Source organism: Camelus ferus, unplaced genomic scaffold (genome assembly GCF_009834535.1).
Source record: "Camelus ferus isolate YT-003-E unplaced genomic scaffold, BCGSAC_Cfer_1.0 contig600, whole genome shotgun sequence".
Taxonomy (NCBI): Eukaryota; Metazoa; Chordata; class Mammalia; order Artiodactyla; family Camelidae; genus Camelus; species Camelus ferus.
The window spans coordinates 191373-207003 of NW_022589663.1; the positions used below are offsets into that span (position 1 = coordinate 191373).

Genomic DNA, 15631 nt, shown 5'->3' on the forward strand with positions numbered 1-15631 from the left:
TTAAGACAGAATGCTACACTGGTCATTAAAAATCATGCCAGGGGAGATAGAATATTGTAGAAAAACATGTAATAAGCCGAATGGAAAATGGAGATCTCCGCACAGTAAACAGGGACAGAGTGCTCACTGGTTTTTATGACAGAGGTGATACACACTGATGAAAAGAAAAGAAAATAGATGTTAAAGTGTTAATTATTATCTCTGAGTAGTGGGACCAGGATAGCCTCTTTTGCCACTTTTATCAGACTTATTAGGTTCAATACACATTATTTTTCATCTGAAAAAAGCATTTTTAGATGTCTAGTACCACACATTGGAGAAAATACACGAGTACTTACAGAAACAAGTAACTAGGAGACACCGCAGCAGGGCCACACAATGTAGAACGGGCGATCCTGAATAACAACGCACAGTTATATAAGGACCCACAAAGTGAGAGCACCTGCTGTCACAGGGCGTGGCCCCCTTCTATTTGTCAGTTGTGTCTTAAGGGCCGGGGCAGTTGTGAGCACGGCCAGTGTCAGTGCTGGTGTTTGGATGGATGCCACTGGAGGTGAAGGCACCTGCAAGCCGAGAGGAAGAACAGAAACCATCCTCTGCTTTTTCTGTCTTGTTTCTTTGTTACTTTAAAAGAGAGGCATAACTAAGCTAAACTGTCAATCTTCCCTACTGAAATTTCAGTAATGAAACCGTTTTTAAAGTCTTCACAGCTAATATTCTGCCTATAACTGTCTTTTCAAAAAAGCATCATATTTATTAAATGTTGATTAACTCAGTTAATTAACTCCCTGTTGAAACCTTCTATTAAAGAACATGAAATGCACTATGTAAAAGCACCATGCCTGCAGTGACTACCTTAGCTGAATTGACGGCAGTGCAGTCAGCACCCACCATCCCGTGGCCCTAAACTCCTGATGCTGGTAAGAGAGCACGCTGCCGCCTCAGATGGAGAGAAACTGTGAAAGTGTTTTCTGAAGTCAACAGCACTGACAAAACATAACTGACAAATCCCAGGCTCCTTTGAGGCTGTCATTTTCTGTTTCTGGCCAACACCCGTCAATGAGCAGAACCACCCCATTCCTGAGCCATGGGACTCACGTAGGAAGCAGTTTTGGAGATATTGCCAGGTATAGAATGTAACCAAGTATACACAGAACTCTGACAAAGAAAAGATGAAATACTCTGATTTTGGAAGACACTCAAAATATTCTCCTAAGCCTTAGTAGCTGGAAAGGCTGGGCTTCTCCTAAGCCACTTATTTATTTCACAGCCAGTGAGCATCTCCCACAAACCCTGTTTCCCTGTGTCTGCTGGGAGCCTCAGGCACACACTTGCTGTCGATCTTATAAGTCACAGGGCAGACGCGTGTGTCTCACGCCTGCCACCCTCACACAGGCTCGCCTCCTAGCCTCACTGTCTGAACTTGGCCCCATTTTCTCTCCTGTTTATTTGGTATGTGTTCTTCTGTAAGCTGCCTGAAATGCTTCTTGGAACAAGTCAGAAGAATGAGTGGGTAGAGAAACGGACAGATGGACAGGTGAGACATGGGCAGACAGACACAGTGTCTCCAAGAAAAGGGGAACAAAGAAAATTTCCTATGCAAAACCCTCTTCTAGTCAGGGAAGAAAACCACCACAGAGAAGTGTGAATAGGCTGGTGGCTTAGGACTGTTTCCTGTATTCCATGAAAAGTTACACCAAGAGATGAGAGGGCAGGACTATAAATAATAAAAGAAAAAAAGCATGCATGCTTGAAAAATATATCTACAATATGTACTTTCTAAAGAATAGATTCAAATCAGCAGGGTCCAATAACACAATCCTTGGGTATTTACAGAAGTGAGAATCCCATCTCCAAACCACAAGGCATCCCTTTGGAGCACTGAGAGTCTACACGGGGCGGTCATAAAGCCGTCACCGCAAAAGCTATGCTATCCTGCACTTACGAGGAACGAGCCGCTGTGCTCGGGCTGCCTACATGAGTCATTTACACCCCACAGCACCTCTACGGGGGGGACGCCTAGCGAGCCCCATCTCTGCAGGACAGAAAACCAGTCCGGGAGAAGCTAAGCTGACCTAACATTTCTCCATCTCTCAGGACTGGTCACTCCAGAGCAGGACTCGAACTCGGACCCACGTGTGTAATCACGTTACTACCGTGCTTTGCTGTGCTTTTTGTGTGTATAATACATTTGTTTCTGGCATGAAAGGATATTTAATAAATGATCGGTTGTCCTGTCTATCTCATTAGCTCACAATCAATGTTTATAGTGTTGAATTGTACTCTTTTTCCCTGGAGAAAGGAATGGAACGAGCGGGTGTTAGAATGAGGTGGGGCTCCATTCTTTATCTGGTACCTCATCTCATCCAAGTCCCCAACCAGGGAGAAGGAGCAAATGTTCTCTTCATCTTTTAAAGAGAGGGCTCCACTGATGGTGACTTAACTCCAAAACCAAGTCTGGGGAAAGGGCACATTCAGCAACCAGAGCAGTATCACCTGTAGGAAGGCGAAAACAGCTCACGGGAGGGCTCAGGGGGTCAGCCTGATTTAATTTCAATCGATAAAACAGTAACACACTCTAAAAATACTAGCATGCAATCGATTGGCTCTTTCTTGACATCTAGCAATTTTCCACAGCCCACATGTAAAATGATCGTGAACCAGTGAAAGGTAGTGTCTACAGACAAGAAAAATCAATGCCACAGGTAGACTGAAACCCAGGCTGGAGGAAAGGAAGAGAAAGGGCATAGTAAAGAAGTGGGGAAAGGCTGGGGAAATAAAATCATCACAAGGACTCTCAAGCATCATCCAACAATCATACAATCATTCAAGAGAGAGAGAGAGTTACTGAGGTCCTATTCTGTGCAAGATTGTAGAGCGGGTGAAGCAAGAGCGCAGCGACCATGGTGGCAGCAAGTGGCGGGGCTCAAATACACTTCTGATTCTGGTACCTTGCACACTTGTCCTCAGTATAAAGGCAAAAAACAAAAAGTAAAATAAAACTCTGTAAACTCAAAGCATTGTTGAAAAAAAAATTAAAGAAGACCTAAATAACTGGACAGACACACCACGCATATTCCTGGATCAGAAGTCAGAGCTCTTGGAATGGCAGTGCTCCTCAAAGCGATCCGTATATTCAACGTGGTCTCGATCACAATCCCAGCGGGCTCCTCTGCAGAAACTGACTAGATGCTGCTACAACTCGTATGGGAATTCAAGGGTCTCAGTAACCAAAATGCACTTGAAAAAGAACAACATGCGAGGACTTGCAATTCTCAATTTCAAACCTTACAACTGTATCTCCAGGTGAGATTAGGGGCCATTTTTCAGTTATTATTGTGTTTATCCTTATTTTCTAAATTCTCTACAATGAATATGACTCATAATATGAAAAATAAAAAGTAAGGTATCTATTAAAACATGCACACCGATTCATTCATTGGGAAAAAATATTTTAACTATAAGGATGTAAACAAATATGTAGTGAAAAAGGACTCCTTAAAAACAAGAGTGCATTTAAATTTTTCATAAATTGAAAACTGAAAATCACAAACACATCAAGTTTCTGGGGAGACCGATGCAACATATTAATAGTTATTTTCAAAATTCTAATTGAACAATGAAAACTTAAGAAAGGGAAAATCGTGATTGACAGCCAACTGCAAACACATGGAGAGCAAAGGCCTAGAAATCACATTTCCTTTAACTCTGCTACTAACTCAATAGGAGAGGAAATTCCTCATTGAGGGGACAGTGGATTCCCATGCATAAGACAGGATACACAGTACAAACTGCACTAAATACAGAGGTGAATTTCTTAGAAGAATTCTAAAGTTACAACATTGTTGAAAAACTATAAAAACAGTGACAGACAGATTAAAACACACAGTCATATATATTATATAGAAACATATGAAGGTTGCACCCATGTTGCATAGAAATAGAAACATATATGTTCACTTATAGGCACTGATTACTTTATCCCAGGTAGAATATTTCAACTAAAAAAATATTAATACACTCCTCTTGTCAAATTTAGTTGATAAGTTAGTCTGCTACGTAACCATAATGTGTCTAAGATAGATCAAAATTAGTGAAAAAGATCTTTGTATGGTTTCCTGAACTCTTCTCAAAATTCCAAGCTTTATTTTAAAATACATGTGAGCAGTATTTATATATTATCTTTCCCTCATGAAATGAACAACACAGTCTCTTGTAAAAATTCTGTCCTTACAATGATTCACGAGCACCATATCCTAACAAAACTGCTGGACAGCAAGGCACTATCCAAACACTGTGACCAAATAAATGAAACACAAGGAAGACAGTGACACTATTCTGGAAGGCTTATATTCTGTGTCATCACTGGGGTTTTTATTTGATTGGTTTGATTGGATAGCAAAATAAAATCAATCAAGTACTTTCTTCTTTGGGTATTCTGTAAGTCATGACTCTGTTTTTAGTGTCATGAGCAGGAAAGAATTAAGCATGACTTCATTAGGTCAACTAGCAACAATCATCACTGGAGAGTGAGTTATAAAGTAGTTAACCTAGCAATGCTTCTGCCTACATGAGATGTAAAATAAACCTACACTGATCTCTGCAAGGAAAATGAGGAGATGAGGTCCCAAATGACAAAACAAAATAACAAGAAATCAAAAAAGGAAAGACTTTTTTATTAACGATTCCAGGAAGGAGTGGAGCATGGTGGTAAAGAGCACAGATGCTGGGGACAAACATGAGGGTCTGAACTCCCACAGCAATTGGTAGCTGTGACACTGATATGACAGAGAAATTTTCTGCAAATCAGTCTCCTATCCATAGACTGGGGACAACAATAGCACCCGTCTCCTAGAACGGTCCTAAGAATTAAGTTATTTTATATATAAAAGTTTAAATAAAATACCTCAGATTTTAATACTACCCCAAAAGCACAAGGAACAAACAAAAGAGAGATAAATTGGAATTCATCAAAATTTAAAACTTTGCTTCAAAGGGCACCATCCAGAAAGTGAAAAAACAACACACAGGAGAAAATTTTTTCAAATCATTTATCTGCTTAGGAATTTGTATCTCCAAAAAAAAAAAAAAAAAAAAGAAAAACTCCTACAATTTAACAATAAAAAGGCAACTCAATTAAAAAGTGAATAAAGTATCTGAAAAGATATTTTTCAAGGAAAATATACAAATGGCCAATAAGCACAATGAAACGATATTCAATATCATTAGCTGTAAGGGAAATCAAGTCAAAACCACTAGGAGAAACCTCTTCACACTCACTACAATAGGTTATAATCAAAAAAAAGAATAATAAGCACTAATGAGGAAACAGAGGAAGCGGAGATCACAGCCCTTGCTGGTGAGGACGTAACACAGTGTGGCCACTTTGGAAAACAGCCTGGTAGGTCCTCAGAGAGTTGAACATTTGGTTTCTGAATGACCCAGCAATTCTGCTCTCTGGGCACACACGTAAGATAACTGAAAACAAATGTCCACATAAAAACTCCTACAGGAATGTTCACGGCGCCATTACTCATCAGAGCCAAAAAGCAGAAACAACCCAAATGCCTATCACATGAAGAATGGGTAAACAGTGAGGCCCAGCCATACAGTGGAATATTATTCAGCAATAGCAAAGCATAGAGTACTGACCCAGGCCACAACGTGGACAAACATTGAAAACGTTACTCAGTGTGAAAGAAGTCAGTCACAATAGACGGTTCCATTTACATGAAATGACTCGATTTACATGAAATATCCAGCACAGGCAAATACACAGAGAGAGAAGAGTGGCTCCTTGAGGCTGGGGGAGGATGGGGAAGATGGAATGACTGCTTATGCATACGGGGCTTACTGTTGGAAGGATGAAAATGTTCTAAGATTGACTGGGATGCACAATTCTCGGCATAGAGTAAATACCGCTGTACATTTTAATGAGTGAATTGTATTAAAACTCTTAAGAACAAAAGCACCTCAGGCCAGTACCTTCGGTAGTAAATGCAAATTGCTAACTTTTATTAGAGGAAGAAGAAACTGCCCTCAACATGAAAGCAGGAGATCAGCAAATGTGAGTTAACCAAAATTGGACAAGAGCATTTCACTTGAAACAGTTGCTGAATGTACATGAAATGTTTAGAAATAGGAAAATCCATTTGACATCAAAAAGAAGCATTCTTCTTCAAATACAGATCAAGGATTTGGCATGCCCAGCTGCTATAAATGACCAGAGAAGAAACATTGTTCTTAAAACAAGCACCAGAGCCAACAAGGAAATGGTGGTGAGGAAAGCAGGCGGCCGAAAATCTGGAACACTTTGCTATAAATAATTACTCCACTGAAAATTCAAAAATAAAATGTAAGTGATGTAATGCTGTGTTGACCTCACGTGAATGGGCTTCTTTCGGTGCTCGACAGTTCTGTAAACGCGAATGAGAGAATCAGGAGAATCAGCATGGCTCCTGGGAGTCCACAAGGGACTGCCCACCAGCACGCGGACCACCATCACATCTGCCAGGGTTGAATTGCAGAGAAGAGACCAACTTCTGAAAGGCACAGGAAATGTTGACAAGGGAAGAAAAGGCTGCGGTCAGTCCTGGGACAGAGGCCCTGTGAGCAGAGGCCAGAAGGCTGCAGGTGAACTGGAGTGGCCCTGGTGCATGAAGGGACCACGGGGGAGCAGATCTCAATTCTCTTCTCTCTCTCCCTCGGGTAGGAGAGATAAAGCCTGCATCCTTCTCAACTGGAACTGTGGGTTCTGGCTGGCAGAAGTCTTACCGACACGGAATGATTATTCAAGACTTTGTGGAAAAGGTCAAGAAATCGAGAGGGAGTAGGGAGCCAACTCCAAGAGACTCTCAAATGCTCCCATATTTATTGTGTATAATCAAAGGAAAAAGTCATTAACAGTTGTGTGATAGTAAGCAGGAACTTGGGGAAAGATGGGATGAGACAGAGATTGTAGAATCCACAATAAGTAAAAAAGCTTAGTGTATCTTTCGGGAAGTCATGGGGTGAGGGGAACAAGATACATTCTTTAGATATGTGAATTACACAGCAGACCACCAGACCAGCCAGGTCCTTGATTTGGGGATAATAGACTATCTAACAGCCCACAAGCCCAGCGTTTATAGCTGAGGGCTTGGGTCATTGCTTTGCAATGAGCAGAGTGCTATCTAAAACCTCAACTATGCAAGCAAAGCATTGTCTCTGCTTTTTAAGGCCAGGAGACAGGAGTGAGGATGTACAGGTGCCTGCTTGCAAAGCAGTTACTAAGCATATTTTTTCTTCTTAAAGTTGACAGGCGGCTGGGGTCTGTTACAATTTGTTAAACCAGTCATGGTCTCCCACATGGAACCATTACAGAGAACACCCTCGGATGACAAATCCTGACTCTCGGTATTTTCCTGCCAGCTTCAGCCACTGTAGCAGGGTCTAGGCACATCTCTGAATAACGATCCCTGAGAACCACCTGCACTTTTAACTCCTGGTACTTGAAACTTAATTTTAGCTCTACACAACTTAACGTAGAAAAGTTTCAGAAATAAAAGATATTATATTCTTTTTATATCTCATCATAGGACTGATTTTTCTGAATGCTCTAAGCTGCTTCTACTTGGTAAAGCACCTAATTCTGCAGGTGAATTCAGTACTTACCATTGGGCATAACTAGCCAGTTTGGGCTAGCTAACTACTATTGGTCAAATACCTATACACTTAATTGATTTCATTGTTCATCAATTTCAGTCGGGAGGAGAGGGAGTGTCACTATTTTCCCCAGCCCAACCTCAACTCTTTTCTCATCAGCAACTCAGGTCTCCTGAAAACAAAACAAAGCATTTGTTTCCCTTCTACACTTTCCACAAACCCAACAGGAAACATCAGCCTGGAGAAAGAATTCAACACAAATGTTAAAACAAAAAATTATAAACCTGAAGAAACTCCATCTCTGGTTCATGATACCCAATGACATAAGAGTAAGTGTGTCAGGCACAAAGCATTTGTGAGCCTGACCACCTGATTTCTATTATTCAAGGAAGGAAGGTTTTCAGATTTTTTATTATCACTCCTTGTCATTGTTTCTGATTAATCCAAAAAATAGTTTATGAAATAATTAAGTACTGCAATAACAGATTTTTGTTGTATCAATTACAGAAGGCATTCAGAGGGGATAGGAAAGCCCACCTGTGTAAAAAAAGCAAAATTACTTCCCCTGTTAAGAACACATATACAAAATGCAACAGAGAATTCAAATGCTTGTGAAGAGGAAGAGCCACGGAACCAAATCAAAGTCATTACTATGAGTCAATTCAAAATTCACTGGACAAACATGCTCTATGCATTCAATGAATTTTAAAGGCACACTGCAAACCATTCACTTAATGATCTGCAGGCTAGAGGAAGAATTTCCCTCTTTAACAGACAACAGAAATCAATAGGGTGCCCCAACAAACAAGGACCAAAGAAAAATCAGGTTTTTATTAGTTCTGATAATTCAGCATGTTCTTAAGATCAAAATCCAGAAATTTTAAACATTCATTCACACTACAATGAAAGAAGCACTTAAAAAAAAAAAAAAAAAAAAACTAAGCACATAGATCTTGTACATAGATCAATGAGAATTTCTTGTACCGCTGGAAGAAAGAACAGGCTATAGCCTTTTACTTGAAAAATAAATCTACTTTTAAAGATAACTGCTAAAACACATTTCATCATTCATGTTGCCTTGGAAAATCTGAGGCACTTGTTTCTGATCAGAAAAGCAATTCTGAGTAATAGTATGTTACAATTCAGTGCCAGTTTGCTTTAGAAGAAAAGAGAAAAGAAAAGCTACTGTTTCTCAAATCCTGCACAAAGTGTGAAGTGCCTCCCTGCCTCTTTCTCCTCCCATTTTCTAAGCTCATGCTCCCCAACCTTTCTGAAACAAGTATGAGAACTTCGTATTCCCACCAATATGCCAAATGACATAAGAATATCTACATATTTGTGTAAATATTTGCCTGCACCTTAAACTGGAGGAGAAATGTATCAGAAGGCTATATGGATCTTATTCCTACCTTCCTGAAATCACACACAGAAACATTCACACAGACACAGACACATACCCCCTGGATTACTGGGCACTTCACAAGCTTAGGTCTTCCAACTTCTAGAAGATAACTTTGTAGTTAGTTTAAAATACAAAATGGTCAGCTTTTTGAAAGCCTTGATCATCTGCTAAACCATCCAAATATCAACGAGACCCAATTAGCCTTCTCTGTAGAATGTAATTTCCCATGATGGCAAAACAGACCCTAAGAAGTACTGGATCCAAGGCTCGTGTTTATCACTAGCTATGATCATTTTTAAGCACATTAACAGATTCAGAAAGGTATGTCCCAACAACATTTATTCTTATTGAAATAGCATACGTGTTTAATTGTCTATACAGAGACTAGGTCCCATCTAGGTGTTTAAGAGCAATTTTGTGTGTTGCAATATTTATTTTCAAGTGCAGACAAGGAGGGTGTGTATTACTCAGTTGCAGAGCACCTGCTTAGCATACACAATATCCTGGCTTCAGCCCCAGTACCTCCAAAAAAATAAATAAAAATATGTGCATATTTAAAAATAAGAATAAAGTTATAAAAAAATGCTGACTAAAAACCACTGCAATCTAGGAGCCACAATTATAATAAAAAAACAAATGTTTCTATCAAATATTTAGTATATGCCAATCAAAGAGACAACCACAAATCACACCTGATTATCATCATGTGTGATTCTCCACAACACTACTATGTAGACAGGGATGAGTAACCAGGCACTGAGGATGAGGAGACGGAGCTCGGAGGAGCCGGGGACGCTGGCCGTCCTGCTCCCCGTGACAACACATCAGCCCTGGGCAAGCGCTGACAGAGCTGCACTGAGGGGACACCCAGCTGTATGGAAACTTTGGTCACTGGGGAGTCCCAGAAAACACTAAAAATTGTTCAGCGAAAAATCAGCTCAAATATATTACACTGTGCCACATCCCTTAAACAGGGAACATGACTGAGACCTTTTTGAAGCCTCCGTGTCCTTTCTGCCATCATCAATTTTTTGCCTTCTCAGCACGACCAGTGATGAACTGGATCCCATATGAAGTGCACTCAGATGGAAGAGCTTTTAAAACTTTTTTATGAAGTTTGTAAGACTCTGTCTATGCCTCACTCAGGCGGTCATCCATCACTTCTCACCGGTGTGGATGTACCACCTGAAATCACTCCTTTCTACTTTTTAAAATCCCTTCATCTAATCCAGACTTTTCAACAGCAAAGAAGCAGATCAACCACAGACAGTGGACAGCTTTTCACCAAATGGACTTGAACAGCCCATTGGACTACCTGGAAGCCCTTTTCTTCTATTAAACCCACTTCCAGCTACTTCATCATTTTCTGATTGGTGGACTTAGCCTCTGACCGGTCTTCTCAGAGAGCTCCCAGCATCACATCTGGGTGTGGGAGAGGACCCTGCTGTTGGGAGAAATCAGTGAGGAAGGCGGACATCCTCCAGTCAGGTCTGCACGGGTAGAAGTGCCACAACGTGCTCAGAAATTATACCATCAGCACCCCTGGGCTCCCATGGACTGGTTTCACATTAACCAAACTCATGAGACACTGAAACAAGAAAACCAGAAACTTAACTTATTAATGTAACAGAATACGTGAAACTATGAATCAGACCGAAATATCAGAGTTCAACAGTGAGTATATTTTCTCCTCCACGGCCCAATCATGGGCAGGCAGTCACATGGCAAACATGGACAGAAGCAGAGCAGGAAGGGTTTCTAGATTAACTCAATGGACTAAGTTTCTGTTATATGAACAGATCTACTGCTTGGAAAACAATTAATGCTAATCACGCTGCACTCTTCATGGACTGTGGCCTAGACATGACTGTGAGCACCTGTGTAACTCTCCTTTCCCTATCCTTTTTAGGCTGACTGATGCACAGAGGTACAGAGATCCAGGGATGCAGATACCTCTAAACACCCAAAGCCCATCTCTGGGAGCCTGGAAACCAGACATCCAGGGTTTAAATACCAGCTCTGCCACTTACTAGTTCTGTGACCTTGGCCAACTTACTTACCCTCTGTGTGCCTCAATTTCCACACTGTAAAACTGGGATAACAATCAAACCTTCCTTACTCACTTGTTGAGAAGATTGAAGGATTCATTTCTGTAAAACGCTCAGAAAAGAATGTAGCACATTTTTTGTGCTCAACAAATGTCAACTTAATATGAAAGTGATTTACGAGTCTCCTTTCTAATCATCTTCTGTGTTTTCTGGCTAGTCTAAGTCCCAAAGGAAATCCTTATTTCTCCTTTTATAAACTCTTGGGGAGCACCCTTCTCTTCCATCTCACCTCCTGTTTAAACTGAGGGAGGGGATGCCTCCTCCCCACACCTCTGTGCCACGGAGAGTGCTTCTCCCTTCACACCCCTGACCACTGGCCCACAGCTAGCCCTCGTCACACTAACAGAATGAGGTGTGAGTCCTGGGAGACAAGCAGGGCATGTGAAACCCTTCCTTTCCCTCCAGTGTTGGCCACCCTTGGGAAGCAGCTGGGATGCTCAGCTCTATGGCAGGACAGCCCTGTGCATGATGGGACAGATCCTCTCAAGGGAAGGCTCGCTGTGGCCCAGAGCTACCTGGGACAGGGTGAGTCTCTAGTTGTGGGACACAATACCATGACACCCATTTTCCCACAGCCCTGAAGTCCATGGAGAACGTGGCTTCATCAGTAACAAAGAAGACATTTATCGCCTGCCTACTCTTTTGTGTCATCTCTCAGTTGGCTGCTGGAGAAAACATGTGTGTAAGTATTGGATCCCCTTAAGCCCAACATATATGAAGTAACAAAAAATTCTGTGGCTTAACGTTGGTTCAGGGCGACTGTGTAACAGTTCTGACTCTGCTGATGGTAAATTATGAGTCTAGGAACTATGGAACCTCCTCAAATATCTTTCATCATAAAACCAGCTTTTCTTATTTTCCTGTTTCTTAGTAATTGCTAAAGACTATAAAATGATGGCTTCACACAAAAATGCAGCTAAAGTTTATGAGTCCTCTTGACATACCCACTGTGGTAAACACTTTACATAATTTCTAATTCTCACAATTCTACAAAGCAGATACGAGCGTCCCCATCTCACAGACGAGGGAAAAACTCAGAACGAACTGACTCAGGCTCACGTGGCTCAGTGGCAGCACGTGCACGCAAACCCAAGTCAAAAAACTACACCCCTTCGTATATGTATCAAATCTCCTACCACCAATTAACACACAGCGGCGGGGTCAATACTCAGGGATCTCAGTACACTTTTCAGCTTTAAGGTGCTCCAGAGGCCGCTTCTAGCTCTTTTATAATATCCCGGCTCACTGGTTTCTAACACTGGAAGAAAAGTCCGGTTTTGCCATTGTTTGCACAGCAAGTCTGAAATGTTCAGAGCGAGATGACAGAATAAAACTAAGATATAAGCAGAATAATTTTTCCAGGTAGACAGACATAATGGACATTGTGCTATTCTGAAGCATTAAGCAAAGTAATCAAAATAAAATAACGTTGTTTAAACCTTCTTTTACAAATAGGAAAATTAAGACTGTAAGAATTTGCAACAGCACCACCTATGGCTAAAAAGACCTTCCAGGTTGCCGGGAAACATGGAACACAAAAATTGCCTGTAGGATCAGAAACGAGAATCAGGTAACTAAAAGCTTATGTAGCACATACTGCACTTTGCTTCGGGGGAAGGGAGGGGTATTCAGTATTTAATCTGATATTGCTAATACTCCTGAATATAAACAAAAGAAATAGGCTCATGGAAACTCATCTTAGAAGAGGAAAAAATCCAGTCCAGCCACTTCATTTTACATGAGGGGAGACGGAGACCTGGGATCTGTCCTGGCAATCAGCAGCAAATCTCTCCTAGGCCTCATGTCTTGCACTGTAGCAAAAACGAACAGATCTGTACTAGGCCTATATTCATAAAAGTCGCGTCTGTATTTTTCCAAAAGTAGGTTATCTAAGTATCTTGCAACATACTTCTCAAAATCCAGGAAATCATACGTTTGTTGAAATACAAAAACATTTATTTACATAATAAAACAGCATGAGCTTTATTCTCTCTATTAAAAAAGTTACATGTCAAATCAATGTTTTGATATTTTAAACCTGTTAAGAGTGCAGGAAAAAAGATCAAAATTTTCTTTAATCACAAAAGAGAGAAGCTTATTCCCTGAAAATGATCAATGTGGATGTCAGAATCCAACGAATTTAAATGTCTGAGTGGATGGTTACACGGCAACATGAAATCTGAGTTGTAACAATACACATTCTGTGTACATAATATTCAAGGTCGTCTGCTTAAGGCAATTTGACTAGTCCTGTCTCACTAGAATGATACAGATTTCATTAAAATTTCATACTGCATTAAAAAAATAAAATGAATCCTTGTCACTTTAAGCCATATTCATATATATCATATATATACATATTGAATATGCATCAGAAATAAGCCTCCCTCCTTAGTATTCAGAGTTGATTCTTCTAAAATATCTGTCATTGTGACAGCATGTTTTTATTAAGCACCTCTTGGGTGCTTTGTATACAAGGCATCTAACTCTCACAGTTAGACAAGGTAAACAACATTACTCAAATTTCACAAATGAGGAAATGTACTTAAGCCATGAAAACAACTTACATATTCATCATCAGGAAAGAAAAGACTAAATATTTTACTTACAATATTCACTGACAATCTTTTCTTCCATACTAAGACTACATAAAAACAATTCAGTCTTTGCAAGTGTTTCTGTCAAAAAGGGCCACTAGAGAAAAACAAGTAACATCATTAGCAATGGCTGGACTTTCAAAGCCCACTCCTCTTTTGCACTATAATTATTTTTAATGTTTTGTTTTTAGTGCTTACAGAGCACTAAAATAAAAAAAAATAACTTTTTAAGTCATTACCTGAGAATAAAACATTTATGAAAATGTACAATTTTAATTTATGACACTCTGTACTCACATTCTCACTGGTGTCTCTCCTTTGAAGGACTCATCAGGCTGAGATCACTAAAATCGGCCATTTATGGACTCACAGGAGTTCGGGAAACCACTCAACGGGAGGCTGATTAGAGGAGCAATTAAGAATGCATCCTGTGCAGCCTAGGTTCCAGCACCCAGCTAGCCACCTCCAGCTGCGTGTGATTTGGGACAAGCTGCCCCATCTCTCAATCCCTCAGCTGCCAAAAGACAGACACTGTTACCTACACTCAAACACTTGCTATGAAGTAAAGCATGAGGAAAGAATTTTAGCCTTAGGTAGGTGACCACTCAGAGCGAGTTTGGTCATTATGATGATGAGGATGGCTGTTAATAAATTAAGCTAGACCAAAAAGTAGAAATCACCATAAAGGAGAAACATTTTTAAGTCAATGAGTATTTCCTTTTGGATGGATTGCGGAATATTCTATTGATTTTTTTAAAAACCAAGTTTTGTCCATTAATTAGAGATATACAGGTTTATGGACAAGTCTCCAGAAAAAGAATTAGAGGCCTCTAAACTCTGAATACTAAGAAAGTAAAGTTTAAAAAAAATATGGGGGAGATTATACCTCATTTGGGGAGTATGTGCTTCGCATGCATGCGGCCTTCAGTTCAGTCCGCAGTAACTCCGTCAAAAAAATTTTTTTTTAAGAAATGGAGAAATAAAGCAAAAAGATGGAGGAATACAGAATTTTTTTAGAGACTCAACTCAGAATTAACATGGGGAATAAAACATCCATTTCTCAGAGGAAATCTTGAGAACTATGTAAACTGGATCTGAGATGTCTAGTCTTTTAACATTATTCATGAATTCATATTACCAACTCTTAAAACTACCTGATAACCCACAGTGGTGATAGTGATCGTAACAGCTGCCAACACGGACCGAACTCCGGCTAGGAATGCTCTGTTCTGACATATCTTTGCCTGAGGCCTCACCAGGCTGAGAGCACTAAATTCGGTCATCCATGAGCATCTCGTGTAAGTCCTCCATTTGTGCTTCTCAATCCACCTTCACCAACCCACTCTGAGGGAAGCACTGTTATCATCTTCCCCACCCGCAGATAAGGCCACTGAGGCACAGAGACTAAAGCCATTCCAGGTCACATTGGCATTAAAGGACGTTTGTATTTCTGCTGTTTTGTTTTTGACAAAGGAATCTGAGATATCAGTTCAAGGGAGACTGTAAAATAGTCAAGTCTGTCTGCTCTTTACCTCAAAGAGCAGATACTATAAATTCCTGATGTAGGATGAGGCTGCCGCCACAAACTGACTAAGCTTGAAATTAATATCCAAGATGAAGCAGCGGATACACATAAATATTCACGATTGTCAACTCCGCTCACGGTTCTGGGCCCTTCACTGACTGAACGGGGGTGAAATCCCCACCCGTGTCAGGGAGGGAAGCGCGGCTCTTCCAGGTCTCACCCAGGCTTCACGGGCTATTTCCCCCGACAGAATGTCCTCAACGATTAAAAAGCTCTCAAGATTTTTACACCATGCAAAACTGAAAGACATTTCTGCAGATGGAGCACTTTCTCAGGCTTAAAACTTTTTTGCCTA

General features: G+C 40.5%; 1 protein-coding gene and 1 pseudogene across 1 annotated transcript in view; both read right to left on the minus strand.

Annotated features, from left to right (window-relative positions):
- LOC106730523 overlaps positions 1-15631 on the minus strand; it is a 134128-nt gene that overhangs the window by 25665 nt on the left and 92832 nt on the right. The gene's annotated exons all lie outside the window — the stretch shown is intronic.
- LOC106731174 overlaps positions 1-15631 on the minus strand; it is a 55498-nt pseudogene that overhangs the window by 8624 nt on the left and 31243 nt on the right.